Below are 15,608 nucleotides of genomic sequence, written 5' to 3' on the forward strand. Positions count from 1 at the left end.
CATTCTCGGGTACCCAGCTCTGGCCCAGTTCATGGCGGCGACTCATCCGGCCTACAACCTCATGAAGATGCCCGGAAGCAAAGGCGTCCTCACTGTCAAGGGGGACGCCAAGGAGGCCCTGGCGGTGCTCAAGCTCGCCCTCAAGTCTGCTGCGGCAGGGCAACCTGCCAATGCGGGCACCTCCGAGACCAAGGGAGCCGCACCGACCAAGAAGAAGCAGTTGTTCACACAAGACAAGACGGAAACCAAGCAGGTACCAGTCAACGAGGACGGGCCCTCAGGAGCCACCTTTACCATAGGTGCCAACCTCGACCCAAGCCAAGAGGAAGCATTGGTGAAGTTCTTGCGCTCGAACAAGGATATATTCGCGTGGGAGCCCAATCAGCTGGTGGGAGTCCCGAGGGAGGTGATTCAGCATCATTTAAGGGTATGCCCCAATGTATCTCTTGTGAAGCAGCGGGCGAGACGGCAGTCCACTGAGAAGCAGGCCTTCATCGTCCAAGAGACCCGCAAGCTACCGCAAGAACGAAAAGGGGGAGCAATGCCAGAGCAAAATACACAACCACAACCTTACAATAGGAATAATAAACACTGAAGCAAAAGCATTACAGGTTCTTTACACACCCCCATGGGGTTCGTCTCAAATCCTCGCAGGGAACAAAAGAAGAAAAAACCCAAGGAGCCCAGACTACGGGCATCGCTGCCAACGCCATCATCAACAGTGGGCCATGAGAGGCCGACGTGAACCCCATTTAGGTCATCAGCGACGCCGAGCGGATGCCGTTGCTGCGTTCCGAGCACGGCGAGAGCTCGGAGGCACGTAGCTGTCGTCGCTCGATTCCGGGGACTCGCTAGGCTCGGGAGAGTTGCTGGACTCTGAGGAGTCGTCACTGCTGCTGGAGGGGCTATCAGCAGGACCGGGGGCGGGCTTGACGCCTGCTTCCACGCCCTCCTAGTAGCCTCCTTCAGGGCAGCACTCCAGGCGGTGGCCTTCTTTGTCTAAGACCTTGAAGAACAGCGTGGAGGTGCCGTCATACTCGAAGTGAAAGGCGAGGGCCCCTTCCGCGCGGCAAGCGCGGGCGACCTCGCCCCACTCTCGAGTCATGAAGATCTTGCCTTGGGGGACGACCTCGACCTCCGCCGCCGTGGCAAGACTACAGTACCCGGCATGCTACAGCCACATCTCGAGTGCTCCCCTCGACGGCATCTCCTCGGTGAAGAACCGCGGGAGCTGAATCCATGTGCACGGGGGCGTCGCCGCCCACACCACGAACTCGCGCGAGGAGCCTTCGGCTTGTGTGCGTGGGCCTGCAGCCCGCGCGGCCTCAACCTGGCCACCTTTGCCATGGCTGGCGAGGCGCGGGATGCTGCCACCTCCTCCGGAGCCTTGTGCCTGAGCGTACAAAGGAAGCGGGTAGCCGGGAGGAGGTCGCTCGCACCAAGGCCCCGTCACCGCTGGCCTGTCACAGGCGTCGTGAGGGCGGCTCAACCTCTTCTTCGGCGGGAGCGGTCCCTGCTCCACGCGGGGAGTCTTCCCCTTCTCTGCTGCAGAAAACCTCCTAATCGGTGCCATGGGAGCTGCAGCAAGACAGCAAAGCAAATAGGGAAAAGAAGGAGCATATGGCGAGAAGAAGAAGATGAGCAAAACGGGGTTCCGCTCCTCTCTTCATTTATAACCAAGAGGAGGCCAACCGCCGGCCTCCATGATCGTGCGTAATGATGGTTCTTCCTGCATGCAGCAGAGTCCCGTCAAGTCGAACGGTTGCCGAGACAACATGGGGAAGCGGAGGCACCCACGTCCCATCAATCGCCACGCGTCGACCAAGGCCGCAGGCGGTTAGGGCCCACGGCGCTTTGCACTTGCCCTTTGGCTTCGCCTCGAAGCCAAGTTCGGGCGCGCCTTGGGCCCGAGGGCTACTGTCGGCGTCCTGGGAACACGGATGCCCAGACTTGCTTGCGTGCAGCCCATGACATGGCTCCGTCAACGGCCCGGTACGGCCCAGCTTCGGCAGAAACAACTCAAGACCCTCACAAGGGGCCAAGCCTCGCGAGGCGGACGACACCAAGACCCACCTGAGGGCGGCCTCAGTAGGCTGGCTCCTGAGGAGCGGAGATATCGATGCAAGGTGCACCTCGCGAGGTTCACATGACGTGAGCCATGACAACCAAGGCTAGGCGGGCGCCAGCGGGCGCAGTGTACCAGCTTCCTCTTTGGTGCTAAGGAGGCAAGCTGTCACGCCCAAGATGCGACCCTATCCGAGAGGAACTCGAAGGTCCCACCAAGGATAGACCCGCATATTGAAAGGCTTTTGCAAGGTGGATATCATTACATCAACATTACATAATAGATGGGGATACATACAAAAGGCACAAATGCCGCAAGAATACATCAATACATCATACGTAAGATCAACATCCTCCTACGGATGAAACACAAACAGAAACTGAAACGACATCCACCCTGCTAGCCCAGGCTGCCGACCTGGAACCTATCCCCTGATCGAAGAAGAAGCAGAAGAAGAACTCCAAAACAAGTAACATCGCTCTCGCGTCATGATCATCGCAAAACCTGTACCTGCAACTGGGGTTATAGTAGTCTGTGAGCCACAAGGACTCAACAATCCCATTACCATGGGTATCAAGACTAGCAAAGCTTAATGGGTATGGAAAGGATAAGTGGTGAGGTTGCAGCAGTGACTAAGCAAGTATGGTGGCTAGCTTACGCAACTAAGAGCGAGAAGAGAAGCAACCGAACGGTCGTCAACTAGTAATGATCAAGAAGTGATCCTCAACTCCTACTTACGTCAAACATAACCCAAAAACCGTGTTCACTTCCCGGACTCCGCTGAGAGGAGACCATCATGGCTACACACGCAGTTGATGCGTTTTAGTTAAGTCAAGTGTCAAGTTCTCTACAACCGGATATTAACAAATTCCCATTTGCCACATAACCGCTGGCACGGCTTTCGAAAGATAATACCCTGCAGGGGTGTCCCAACTTAGCCCATTATAAGCTCTCACGGTCAACGAAGGATATTCCTTCTCCCGGGAAGACCCGATCAGTCTCGGAATCCCGGTTTACAAGACATTTCGACAATGGTAAAACAAGACCAGCAAAGCCGCCCGAATGTGCCGACAAATCCTGATAGGAGCTACACATATCTCGTTCTCAGGGCACACCGGATTGTCCAAGCTTCCGGTAGGCCAGCCCAGAGTTGCCCCTGGTGGTCACCGGCGGCTGACAGGTTGGACCAACACTTGAAGGAGCACTGGCCCAGGGGGGTAAATAAAGATGACCCTCGAGAGCGCGACTCCCAAGGGAAAAAGGCTAGGTGAGGCAAATGTAAAACCAAGGTTGGGCCTTGCCGGAAGAGTTTTATTCAAAGCGAACTGTCAAGGGGGTCCCATAAATCACTCAACCGCGTAAGAGACGCAAAATCAAGGAACATAACACCGGTATGATGGAAACTAGGGCGGCAAGAGTGGAACAAAACACCAGGCATAAGGCCGAGCCTTCCACCCTTTACCAAGTATATAGATGCATTAATTAAATAAGAGATATTGTGATATCCCAACATAAACATAATCCAACATGGAGCAATCTTCATCTTCACCTGCAACTAGCAACGCTATAAGAGGGGCTGAGCAAAGCGGTAACATAGCCAAACAACGATTTGCTAGGAAGGGTGACAACGGTTAGAGGTTCATGGCAAATTTGGGAGGCTTGAGGAGCAAGTGATAGGTAGCGCAGCATAGCAATAGAACGAAGCAACTAGCATAGCAATGATAGTAATGAGATCCAAGGTGACGGTCATCTTGCCTGAAATCCCGCTAGGAAGAAGAACGAGCCCATGAAGAAGACGGACCAACGTAGTCGAACGGATCCTCACAATCGCAACGTTACCGGAACTATCAAGAAGAAGCAACACGGGAAAGAAGCAAACAACATAGTAAACAAACAAGCATAACATGACATGATGCACCACCAAGTATGATGCATGTCAAGATTAAATGTTGTTAACATGGCAAGAGGTGAAGCATATGCAAACTACCTATTTAGGCAAGTTTAAATGAGGCCGGAAACACAAACAACAATTCCGGAAAATCCCCATATGCATATTTCAAATTTGGTACTCTTATGCCTAAACCATATTTTAGAGTTGTTAAACAGCAAAAGTATGTGCATCATGTGAATCTATGCATTTTGCTAGACAAGTTACATATAAAGTTTATTAAATTCGGAGCTACGGTTATTAAGTTATGAAATAAACCATTTTAACATGACATATGTGCAAAAATAATGCAAACAACAAGTTTAAATATTTTAACATGGATGAAAGTTGGATATTGTGAAACTAGATAAAATTCTAAACATTTTACATGTATTGTTTGTTTAATTTGGATGCATGCATATTTGGTTATTAACAATACAAAACAGTGCCATTCCCTGTAAATATGCATGCACTCGAAAATGCTAAAATCACAGAGCAGAAAAATATATGTACGGGCCGGATTGCAGCGCAGTGCAGCGGCCCAGAAGAGAATGAGGCCTAAGTGGCTGTGTGCCAAAAGAAATTGAAAACAGGGCAAAAACTGTGGCGCCTGGGATTCGAACCCCAGACCCCATGGCTGGATAGTGGCTGCGCTAGCCACTCGGCTAGCTATGTGTTCATGATGCAAAGGGAGATCAGCAGAGAATAAAGCATTTGGGCAACGTGACCAGGACCCAAACTGAAGCGCTGACCACTGCAATGGATGAGTGTTTATGGCACAAGGAGGGCTCGGTCCAAGATGAAACAGTTGTGGGTGTGTGTGAAATAACAGAAACAACATAAAAAAAGGAGGGGCGCTCGGAGTGAACCCAGGTCCTCTTGGTGTAGCTGAACATAACTATCCAGAGGGTAATCGAGTGGATGATGCCCCAAATCAGTCCAAAGGCAAATTACGGAGAATAAGAGCTGATCCTCTGAAGATGCAGAATTGCAGAAAAAGGATGCAGCCGTGGGGATTTGAACCCTGGTCGCTTAGGTGTCAACGAGTTGGGCTAACCAGTAGGAGCTGGACTGAATTCGAATACAGTTAACAGAAGAACACTAATTGAACCAATAGCTCGAGCGAACCTGACCAAACAACAGAAACAAGCGGCCGGCCTTGGTTGTGCTTGCGATGGAGCTCGGCAGTGAGCAGCAGGTGCTCGCCTGGGTGCCTTGGGGCCGCACGGGGGTGCGGAATCCTGCAAGGAAGGATGCTAGGGGACGAGCGCATGCGCGCATGTGAGGTTGTGTGCAGGCATGATCCTGGGGCCATGGCGGCGAAGTACGGCGAGTCGTGAGCTACAGGGGAGATATGCAAGGCACAAGGACGAGGTGGGCGTGCTGTTGTGCATGATGCGGCTATGCGCATGAACGTGCGTTGGGAGAGGCGTGCGTGTGTGCAGCGAGCGCGTGGGAACAAGGTCGAAGACACCATGGATGAAGAAGCTACAGCGAGCATGGTGCAGGTGTGTGGGTACGTGCCGAGGCGTGGTGCTCGGGTGCTTGAGCGCGTGAGGTTGTGGCTTGCGTGCTCGCATGGACGATCGTGCATGCGTGTGCGTAGGAGCGGGCGGAACAGAGACGTCGCTCGTGGCCATTCCGCAGCAGAGCATGGTGGCTGGGGTTTGGCATGGATGGATCGGCTCCTAGAGGACGAATATGAGGCGGAAAAAGGGGCTTGGGCGACGCGGCTGCTCACCTAGTGCCCACAGGACATGAAGTTGTGGCCGTGGAGACCAAGGAGACGGCGCGATGACGCGCGGAACTTGCCGGTCTTCGGGTCCGGGAAGAAGAGGAAGAAGATGGGTCGGGGTAGTCGATCCAGAGGCCGTAGAGGTGCGTGCGTGGACGTAGTTGAAGAAGTGGGTCTTCAGGGATCTCTCCACGGTGGCCGGAGGGTCGGAGGCCCGGCGAGGAAGCTACCCCGAGCTCGAGCTATTGCTCGCTCGGGTCATGGCGGCCGCAGCGAAGGCGTGGGCGTGGAGACTCACCTAGGCAGCGTTGAGGGAAGGAGAGGGTCTGAAAGGATAGAGGAGAGGCCAGGGTAGGGTTTGGACATGATTTATAGGGGCTAGGGGCGCCGGACGGCCGTCAAATCATCGGGCGTGCCGACGTGGCTCCTGTGGATGGCCTGCCGTACAAGAGGACGAAGCTCCTGTCGCTTGCGGGCTAGCTGGGCTGCGGGAGGCTGGCTAGGCCGGATCAGGAGGGAAGAGGCCCAGGTGGCTGCGAGTAAGTTCGGCCTTTTCCTTTTCATATTTTTCTGCCTATTAAATAAACAGCCAACAAAAGGGAAAGTCCAGGGATATTGGGTAAGAAATAGAAAGAAGTAAGGATACATATGGACTCCTGAAATTATGCACCATTTTATAAAATTGGTTTGGGCATTTTTAGAGGTAGAAAAATAAAACAAGTTTGAATAAAATTCAAACTTGAGGCATTTTTGAACCTAACCAAAACAACTCCCAAAAGGTTGAATCTTGACAGAGAGATATAAGGCATGGTGCATGATTCATTGACAAGGATTGAACATTAATGCAGAAGGGAGAAATGGCACTTGCATCAAGGAAGGAATAAGAAGTAATGGGGAGGTGATGATGCATGGGTCAAATGCATAGCCAAGCAGCATTACAAACATAATGCAAGCACAACGAGATGAATACCACAATGCACATGATGAATGCAAAATGACAAGAGGCACAAATGCAATGTGACAATGGTGAGCATGTCAATGCAATATAACCAAAAGATGACCATGATGCAAGAAACAAAATATGAAAATCGCACCATCAAGATCACGACAACAAACAATTGGAACACCCAACCTCGGCGAAATAAAAGGAAGGTAACTAGAGCATCGGTCTCGGGGCATTACAACACTCCTCCACTAACAAGAGATCTCGTCCCGAGATCTTAGGAACAAGGCGGAAGAAAAAGAGGATGAGGTGAAATAAGAACACAAGAGAGAAGATGAACAAGGTCAAGAGCACTCAGGTAGAAAAGAGGAACGGCGATTATGACGAGAATCAAAGCTCAAGGAATAAGATAGACTCTGAAACCACTGCGGTTAGAAGAAGATGGAAAAGGAATAGGAACGAACGAATATAGGCAACACTCCGGTTGAACATGGAAAGAATAGAACATGAAGTTGAGAAGATGGAATGATACTTGACGAGAGACGCCTCCGGAAGAATTGAAAGAGTGGAATGAAAAGAACGGAGAAGAAAATGACAACTTCCACCACGAATGAAATTGAAAGAATCTTTAGAGGGAAGGATTGAACAGAGTTGTTGAGAAAATCAACAACAAAAGAATTGATTTGGGTGGGCTTATGTAAACATTTCAAAACGTGAGGTGATAACTGGCCACAAACGGAAATGATAGAATAGCTGAGAAGAAGGATGAAATGCAAAACTCCACTTCAAAAGAATACGAAGAATTAATTGCACTTCGAGATACAAGAAGAAAAGATACTTGAGCTCCTCCAACAAGAATCTTGACGAACACTAGAAGAATGAATTAAATTCTACTGAACCACCATGAAGAACCTCGGTAACAAAAAGATGATGAGATAGAATTGAAAGATTAAAAGAATAAGATAAAAGCCTTGCGATGATTTAGATGGAGGTTCCGACGAGATAAGCGAGAAAACTTGGAACTCCGGAAAGAAAAGATGTAAACACTTGCGATTGGAATATATTCAACATGAACAAATTCCGAAGGAATGTATTAATCAACTTGATGCAAGAAGAATAAGAATTGTGTTATGCGTATCCTTCACCAATTTAAATTGATGACAAGCAATGGATTTGCATACCACTTATTCGCGTTGGAAAAGATTACGGGGGGATATAGTGCCACATATGGGAAGGTCTTCAACGAACCACCGATAGGATTGGAAAGAACGAATGAATATATGTGATGAGAACGGAAAAAGGAATCTTGAACGAACCACCGTAAGAATTCAAAATTGAATTACGAAAGAGAACGAATCATCGGGAAGAATTAGAAAAGCACAAAGATACTTGAGGGAATTAAGAGACAAGAGAACGAAGGGACGGCGAACTGATTGAAGAATACTTGAACGAAGCACCGGAAGAACATTGAGACGAACGAAGGGGCACGGATATATAATAACTGGAGAACGAATCTGAAAACTTAGAACGAAGAAATATTCCAAAAAGATGGCCTTCGGATGATCGAGATGGAAAAACAACTCCTAAAATACTCCGGATGGATAAGAAAAGAATTTCTGGCAAACGAAATAATTTGAGAGGATAACATGAAGTAGAACCACCAATCTTCGAGAGAACGGACAAGATCTAGAGGAAAACTCTACTTCGGTCTTCAAATGATGAGAATGACGATGAGAAACACCTTGAAGAATTTGTTGAAACACTCCGAAAGAATAAAAAGAGGAAAGATTGAACCGAACATAAAAGAATTTGAAAGCGATCTTGGAGAAGTATCTGACCGATGAAATTCATACTTGCGTCCAACTTCGAAAACAATTTGAGAATAACTCCGGAGAACTTAAAAGAGTCAGGTAAGATCCTGGGAAAAGACCTGTGGGTTAGGGCCCACTAAAAAGAGACACCGTTGAAAAATGATTGTTGCAGAGATAGATGACGCACCGGAACAGTTGAAATATTTGAATGAGGTGACAACCTCGAATTAATTCGAGCACAGACGAATCTCCTGAGATGTCTTCATCACTCCGGAACGATTAAATGACGAGAGGGGAACGAGCAATGGGAAACATTTGAGCCGAGGAAAGAATATAATCTCTACCGAAAATTGGGATTTAATCCATCGGAGAAGAAAAGAGATGAAGAATGTCAAACGAGACGAGAATTCACCGGTTGAAATAATTGTGGAAAAACTGAAGATACTCCGCACGAATGAAATAGATGCTCGAATAGAGGCTCAGACTCCGGGAATAAAAAGGGTGGGAGGGCGGGAAAAACACAGGCAATTGGAATGACGAATAGTTGAATAGAAAAACGCCGGTTGAAATGATTGAGGAGAGAATGCAAAGGCTTCGCACGAGTAGGGTGGATACTCGATTACGGACTTCGGTTCCGAGAAGAAAAAGGGATGGGCAGGTGGGAAAAACAAGGACAACTTTGGACAGGGAAACAACATCGATTGAAAAGAGCTGAGGATTGATCTTCCAACATATGACGAGGATCGAAACCACTCGAAGAGAAATGCGCCGGATAAAAAGAGCTGAGAACCAACGATCGGAAAAAAAACTAACCGCGTGATCCTAAAGAAAGTTTGAAGGGGAAGAGAAGTAATTCAAAACACCTACGTCAAGATTCCTCACCAGAGCGACGAAGGGGCTGAGGAGTAAAAAGAATTCCTACTCTCCGATATAACTAGACTCCAAAAACAGTTTTCTTCTAGACTTGACATCGGCCAAACTATACGATCAATCAAGGGGGCTCCTATGGTCGGTCGAGGCTCTGATACCAACTTTTCACGCCCAAGATGCGACCCTATCCGATAGTAACTCGAAGGTCCCACCAAGGATAGACCAGCATATTGAAAGGCTTTTGCAAGGTGGATATCATTACATCAACATTACATAATAGATGGGATACATATAAAAGGCACAAATGCCGCAAGAATACATCAATACATCATACATCAGATCAACATCCGCCTACGGATGAAACACAAACAGAAACTCAAACGACATCCACCCTGCTAGCCCAGGCTGCCGACCTGGAACCTATCCCCTGATCGAAGAAGAAGCAGAAGAATAACTCCAAAACAAGTAACATCGCTCTCGCGTCATGATCATCGCAAAACCCGTACCTGCAACTGGGGTTATAGTAATGTGTGAGCCACGAGGACTCAGCAATCCCATTACCATGGGTATCAAGACTAGCAAAGCTTAATGGGTATGGAAAGGATAAGTGGTGAGGTTGCAGCAGCGACTAAGCAAGTATGGTGGCTAACTTATGCAACTAAGAGCGAGAAGAGAAGCAACGGAACAGTTGTCAACTAGTAATGATCAAGAAGTGATCCTGAAGTCCTACTTACGTCAAACATAACCCAAAACCCGTGTTCACTTCCCGGACTCCGCCGAGCAGAGACCGTCACGGCTACACACGCGGTTGATGCGTTTTAGTTAAGTCAAGTGTCAAGTTCTCTACAACCGGATATTAAAAAATTCCCATCTGCCACATAACCGCGGGCACGGCTTTCGAAAGATAATACCCTGCAGGGGTGTCCCAACTTAGCCCATTATAAGCTCTCACGGTCAACGAAGGATATTCCTTCTCCCGGGAAGACCCGATCAGTCTCGGAATCCCGGTTTACAAGACATTTCGAGAATGGTAAAACATGACCAGCAAAGCCGCCCGAATGTGCCGACAAATCCTGATAGGAGCTGCACATATCTCGTTCTTAGGGCACACCGGATTGTCCAAGCTTCCGGTAGGCCAGCCCAGAGTTGCCCCTGGTGGCCACCGGCGGCTGACAGGTTGGACCAACACTCGAAGGAGCACTGGCCCGGGGGGGGGGGGGTAAATAAATATGACCCTCGAGAGCGCGACTCCCAAGGGAAAAAGGCTAGGTGAGGCAAATGTAAAACCAAGATTGGCCTTGCTGGAGGAGTTTTATTCAAAGCGAACTGTCAAGGGGGTCCCATAAATCACCCAACCGCGTAAGGGACGCAAAATCAAGGAACATAACACCGGTATGATGGAAACTAGGGCGGCAAGAGTGGAACAAAACACCAGGCATAAGGCCGAGCCTTCCACCCTTTACCAAGTATATAGATGCATTAATTAAATAAGAGATATTGTGATATCCCAACATAAACATAATCCAACATGGAGCAATCTTCATCTTCACTTGCAACTAGCAACGCTATAAGAGGGGCTGAGCAAAGCGGTAACATAGCCAAACAACGGTTTGCTAGGAAGGGTGACAAAGGTTAGACGTTCATGGCAAATTTGAGAGGCTTGAGGAGCAAGTGATAGGTACCGCAGCATAGCGATAGAACGAAGCAACTAGCATAGCAATGATAGTAATGAGATCCAAGGTGACAGTCATCTTGCCTGAAATCCCGCTAGGAAGAAGAACAAGTCCATGAATAAGACGGACCAACGTAGTCGAACGGATCCTCACAATCGCAACGTTACCGGAACTATCAAGAAGAAGCAACACCGGAAAGAAGCAAACAACATAGTAAACAAACAAGCATAACATGACATGATGCACCACCAAGTATGATGCATGTCAAGATTAAATGTTGTTAACATGGCAAGAGGTGAAGCATATGCAAACTACCTATTTAGGCAAGTTTAAATGAGGCCGGAAATACAAACAACAATTCCGGAAAATCCCCATATGCATATTTCAAATTTGGTACTGTTCTGCCTAAACCATATTTTAGAGTTGTTAAACAGCAAAAGTATGTGCATCATGTGAATCTCTGCATTTTGCTAGACAAGTTACATATAAAGTTTATTAAATTCGGAGCTACGGTTATTAAGTTATGAAATAAACCATTTTAACATGACATATGTGCAAAAATAATGCAAATAACAAGTTTAAATATTTTAACATGGATGAAAGATGGATATTGTGAAACTAGATAAAATTCTAAACATTTTACATGTATTGTTTGTTTAATTTGGATGCATGCATATTTGGTTATTAACAATACAAAATAGTGCCATTCCCTGTAAATATGCATGCACTGGAAAATGCTAAAATCACAGAGCAGAAAAATATATGTATGGGCCGGATTGCAGCGCAGTGCAGCGGCCCAGAAGAGAATGAGGCCTAAGTGGCGCCTGGGATTCGAACCCCAGACCCCATGGCTGGATAGTGGCTGCGCTAGCCACTCGGCTAGCTATGTGTTAATGATGCAAAGGGAGATCAGCAGAGAATAAAGCATTTGGGCAACGCGACCAGGACCCAAACTAGAGCGCTGACCACTGCAATGGATGAGTGTTTATGGCACAAGGAGGGCTCGGTCCAAGATGAAACAGTTTTGCGTGTGTGTGAAATAACAGAAACAACATAAAAAGAAAAAAAGGAGGGGCGCTGGGAGTGAACCCAGGTCCTCTTGGTGTAGCTGAACATAACTATCCAGAGGGTAATCGAGTGGATGATGCTCCAAATCAGTCCAAAGGCAAATTACGGAGAATAAGAGCTAATCCTCTGAAGATGCAGAATTGCAGAAAAAGGATGCAGCCGTGGGGATTTGAACCCTGGTCGCCTAGGTGTCAACGAGCTAGGCTAACCAGTAGGAGCTGGACTGAATTTGAATACAGTTAACAGAAGAACACTAACTGAACCAACAGCTCGAGCGAACCTGACCAAACAACAGAAACAAGCGGCCGGCCTTGGTTGTGCTTGTGATGGAGCTCGGCAGCGAGCAGCAGGTGCTCGCCTGGGTGCCTTGGGGCCGCGCGGGGGTGCGGAATCCTGCAAGGAAGGATGCTAGGGGACGAGCGCATGCGCGCATGTGAGGTTGTGCGCAGGCATGATCCTGCGGCCATGGCGGCGAAGTACGGCGAGTCATGAGCTACATGGGAGATATGCAAGGTGCGCGGACGAGGTGGGCGCGCTGTTGTGCATGATGCGGCTATGCGCATGAACGTGCATTGGGAGAGGCGTGCGTGTGTGCAGCGAGCGCGTGGGAACAAGGGCGAAGACACCATGGATGAAGAAGCTACAGCGAGCATGGTGCAGGTGTGTGGGTACGTGCAGAGGCAAGGTGCTCGGGTGCTTGAGCGCGTGAGGTTGTGGCTTGCGTGCTCGCACGGACGATTGTGCATGCGTGTGCGTAGGAGCGGGCGGAACAGAGACGTCGCTCGTGGCCATTCCGCAGCAGAGCATGGTGGCTGGGGTTTGGCATGGATGGATCGGCTCCTAGAGGACGAATATGAGGCGGAAAAAGGGGCTTGGGCGACGCGGCTGCTCACCTAGTGCCCACAGGACATGAAGTTGTGGCCGTGGAGATGAAGGAGACGGCGCGATGACGCACGGAACTTGCCGGTCTTCGGGTCCGGGAAGAAGAGGAAGAATATGGGTCGGGGTAGTCGATCCAGAGGCCGTAGAGGTGCGTGCGTGGACGTAGTTGAAGAAGTGGGTCTTCGGGGATCTCTCCACGGTGGCCGGAGGGTCGGAGGCGCGGCGAGGAAGCTACCCCGAGCTCGAGCTCTTGCTCGCTCGGGTCATGGCGGCCACAACGAAGGCGTGGGCGTGGAGACTTACCTAGGTAGCGTTGAGGGAAGGAGAGGGTCTGAAAGGATAGAGGAGAGGCCGGGGTAGGGTTTGGACATGATTTATAGGGGCTAGGGTCGCCGGACGGCCTTCAAATCATCGGGCGTGCCGACGTGGCTCCTCTGGATGGCCTGCCATACAAGAGGACGAAGCTCCTGTCGCTTGCGGGTTAGCTGGGCTGCGGGAGGCTGGCTGGGCTGGATCAGGAGGGAAGAGGCCCAGGTGGCTGCGAGTAAGTTCGGCCTTTTCCTTTTCATATTTTTCTGCCTATTAAATAAACAGCCAACAAAAGGGAAAGTCCAGGGATATTGGGTAAGAAATAGAAAGAAGTAAGGATACATATGGACTCCTGAAATTATGCACCATTTTATAAAATTGGTTTGGGCATTTTTAGAGGTAGAAAAATAAAACAAGTTTGAATAAAATTCAAACTTGAGGCATTTTTGAACCTAACCAAAACAACTCCCAAAAGGCTGAATCTTGACAGAGAGGTATAAGGCATGGTGCTTGATTCATTGACAAAGATTGAACATTAAAGGAGAAGGGAGAAATGGCACTTGCATTAAGGAAGGAATAAGAAGTAATGGGGAGGTGATGATGAATGGGTCAAATGCATAGCCAAGCAACATTACAAACATAATGCAAGCACAACGAGATGAATACCACAATGCACATGATGAATGCAAAATGACAAGAGGCACAAATGCAATGTGACAATGGTGAGCATGTCAATGCAATATAACCAAAAGATGACCATGATGCAAGAAACAAAATATGACAATGGCACCATCAAGATCACGGCAACAAACAATTGGAACACCCTACCTCGACGAAATAAATGGAAGGTAACTAGAGCATCGGTCTCGGGGCGTTACACAAGCGCAGGTGCAGAGTCCCGAGGAATCAAGCAAAGGTTTCCATATCGGTGCAACAAGACCAAGACCACCAGGACGGAGGTCATCATGGAGCCTACCGCGGCGTCACCACCAGAGCCTTTTGCAGCTGAAGAATACTTTTGTCAGGATAGCTTGTACTAGTTGTTCCCCTTCAAATTTGGCCGTTGTAGGATCCCTTGTTGTAACACCCCGCATGTAACTTGCCATATTTGTAACTCCGACTCTTGCCATTTCCGGCTATGTGTTTTGTTTTTTCCTCCGTTGTCGGGTTTTTGTCTTTCGTTTTGTATTTTGTCATGTCATGCATTTTCATATCATGTCATCATGTGCATTGCATTCGCATACGTGTTCGTCTCATGCATCCGAGCATTTTCCCCGTTGTCCGTTTTCCAATCCGGCGCTCCTATCTCCTCCGGTGCACCCCTCTTGTTTTCTTTCGTGTGCGTGTGTCAAACTTTCTCGGAATGGACCGAGGCTTGTCAAGTGGTCTTAATATACCACCCGGAGTCTACCGGTCAAGTTTCGTTCCATTCGGAGGTCGTTTGGTACTCCAACGGTTAACCGGGCCTCCGCAATGTCCATTTGAGTATCCAGCAAAAAACCCCTCCAAAACCAGCCCAAAGCCCACCAAACTCTCTTCCATGCTCTAGGTCGTTCGATCACGATCGTGTGGGCGAAAACCGCACCTCATTTGGAGTCTCCTAGCCCCCTCTACCTATAAATGAGTGGGCATCCCGAAAAACGAAATCTCAGACGAAACCCTAACCCTCTCCCTCCGCGCCGCCGGACGCGTCCGTACCCGCCGGACACGTCCGCCGCCGCGCCCCGTCCAGTCCGGAGCCGCCACGTGTCATCGCCGGCTTTCCACCGCCGCGGCCCGCCAGGCCCGCCGCCGGCCCGCGGGCCCGCGCGCGCGCCTCCTCGCCGGCCTTCCTCGCCGCCGCCGCTCGCCTCGGGTGCGCCGCCGCCTCGGGTGCTCCCCTCGCCGGCCGTGCTCCCCGCGCCGCCCGGCGCCGGTCGGCCCCGCCGCCGCGCGCTCCCTCCGGCGCCGCCCCGCCGGCGACCGGCGCCTGCCCTCCTCCGGCTCGCCGCCTCCTCCCTCCGCCAAAGGCCCCGCCGGCCTCTCTCCTCCTCCCGCCGGTGAGCCTCCCGCCGGAGTCCCGAGCCCGTCGAGGAGCTCCCCGATCTGGATCTCGCTCGGCGCGTTGACTTCTCCCGAAACCCTATTTTTTTCCCGCTAAGTCCTCATTTATTCTCAGCAAGTGCCTATGTTCCCGATGCCGTAACTTCTTGCATGTAGCTCCGATTCACGCGTATAATATGTCTAATTGTTCGCCTCATGATGCTCTTCATTTTGTTCAATTGCATCATGTTCATTAGAGGTCATCCTGATGCCCAAATCTTCGTTGGAAGAAGGCTAGTTGCT

This window comes from Aegilops tauschii, chromosome 4, assembly GCF_002575655.3.
Source record: "Aegilops tauschii subsp. strangulata cultivar AL8/78 chromosome 4, Aet v6.0, whole genome shotgun sequence".
NCBI classification, from domain to species: Eukaryota; Viridiplantae; Streptophyta; class Magnoliopsida; order Poales; family Poaceae; genus Aegilops; species Aegilops tauschii.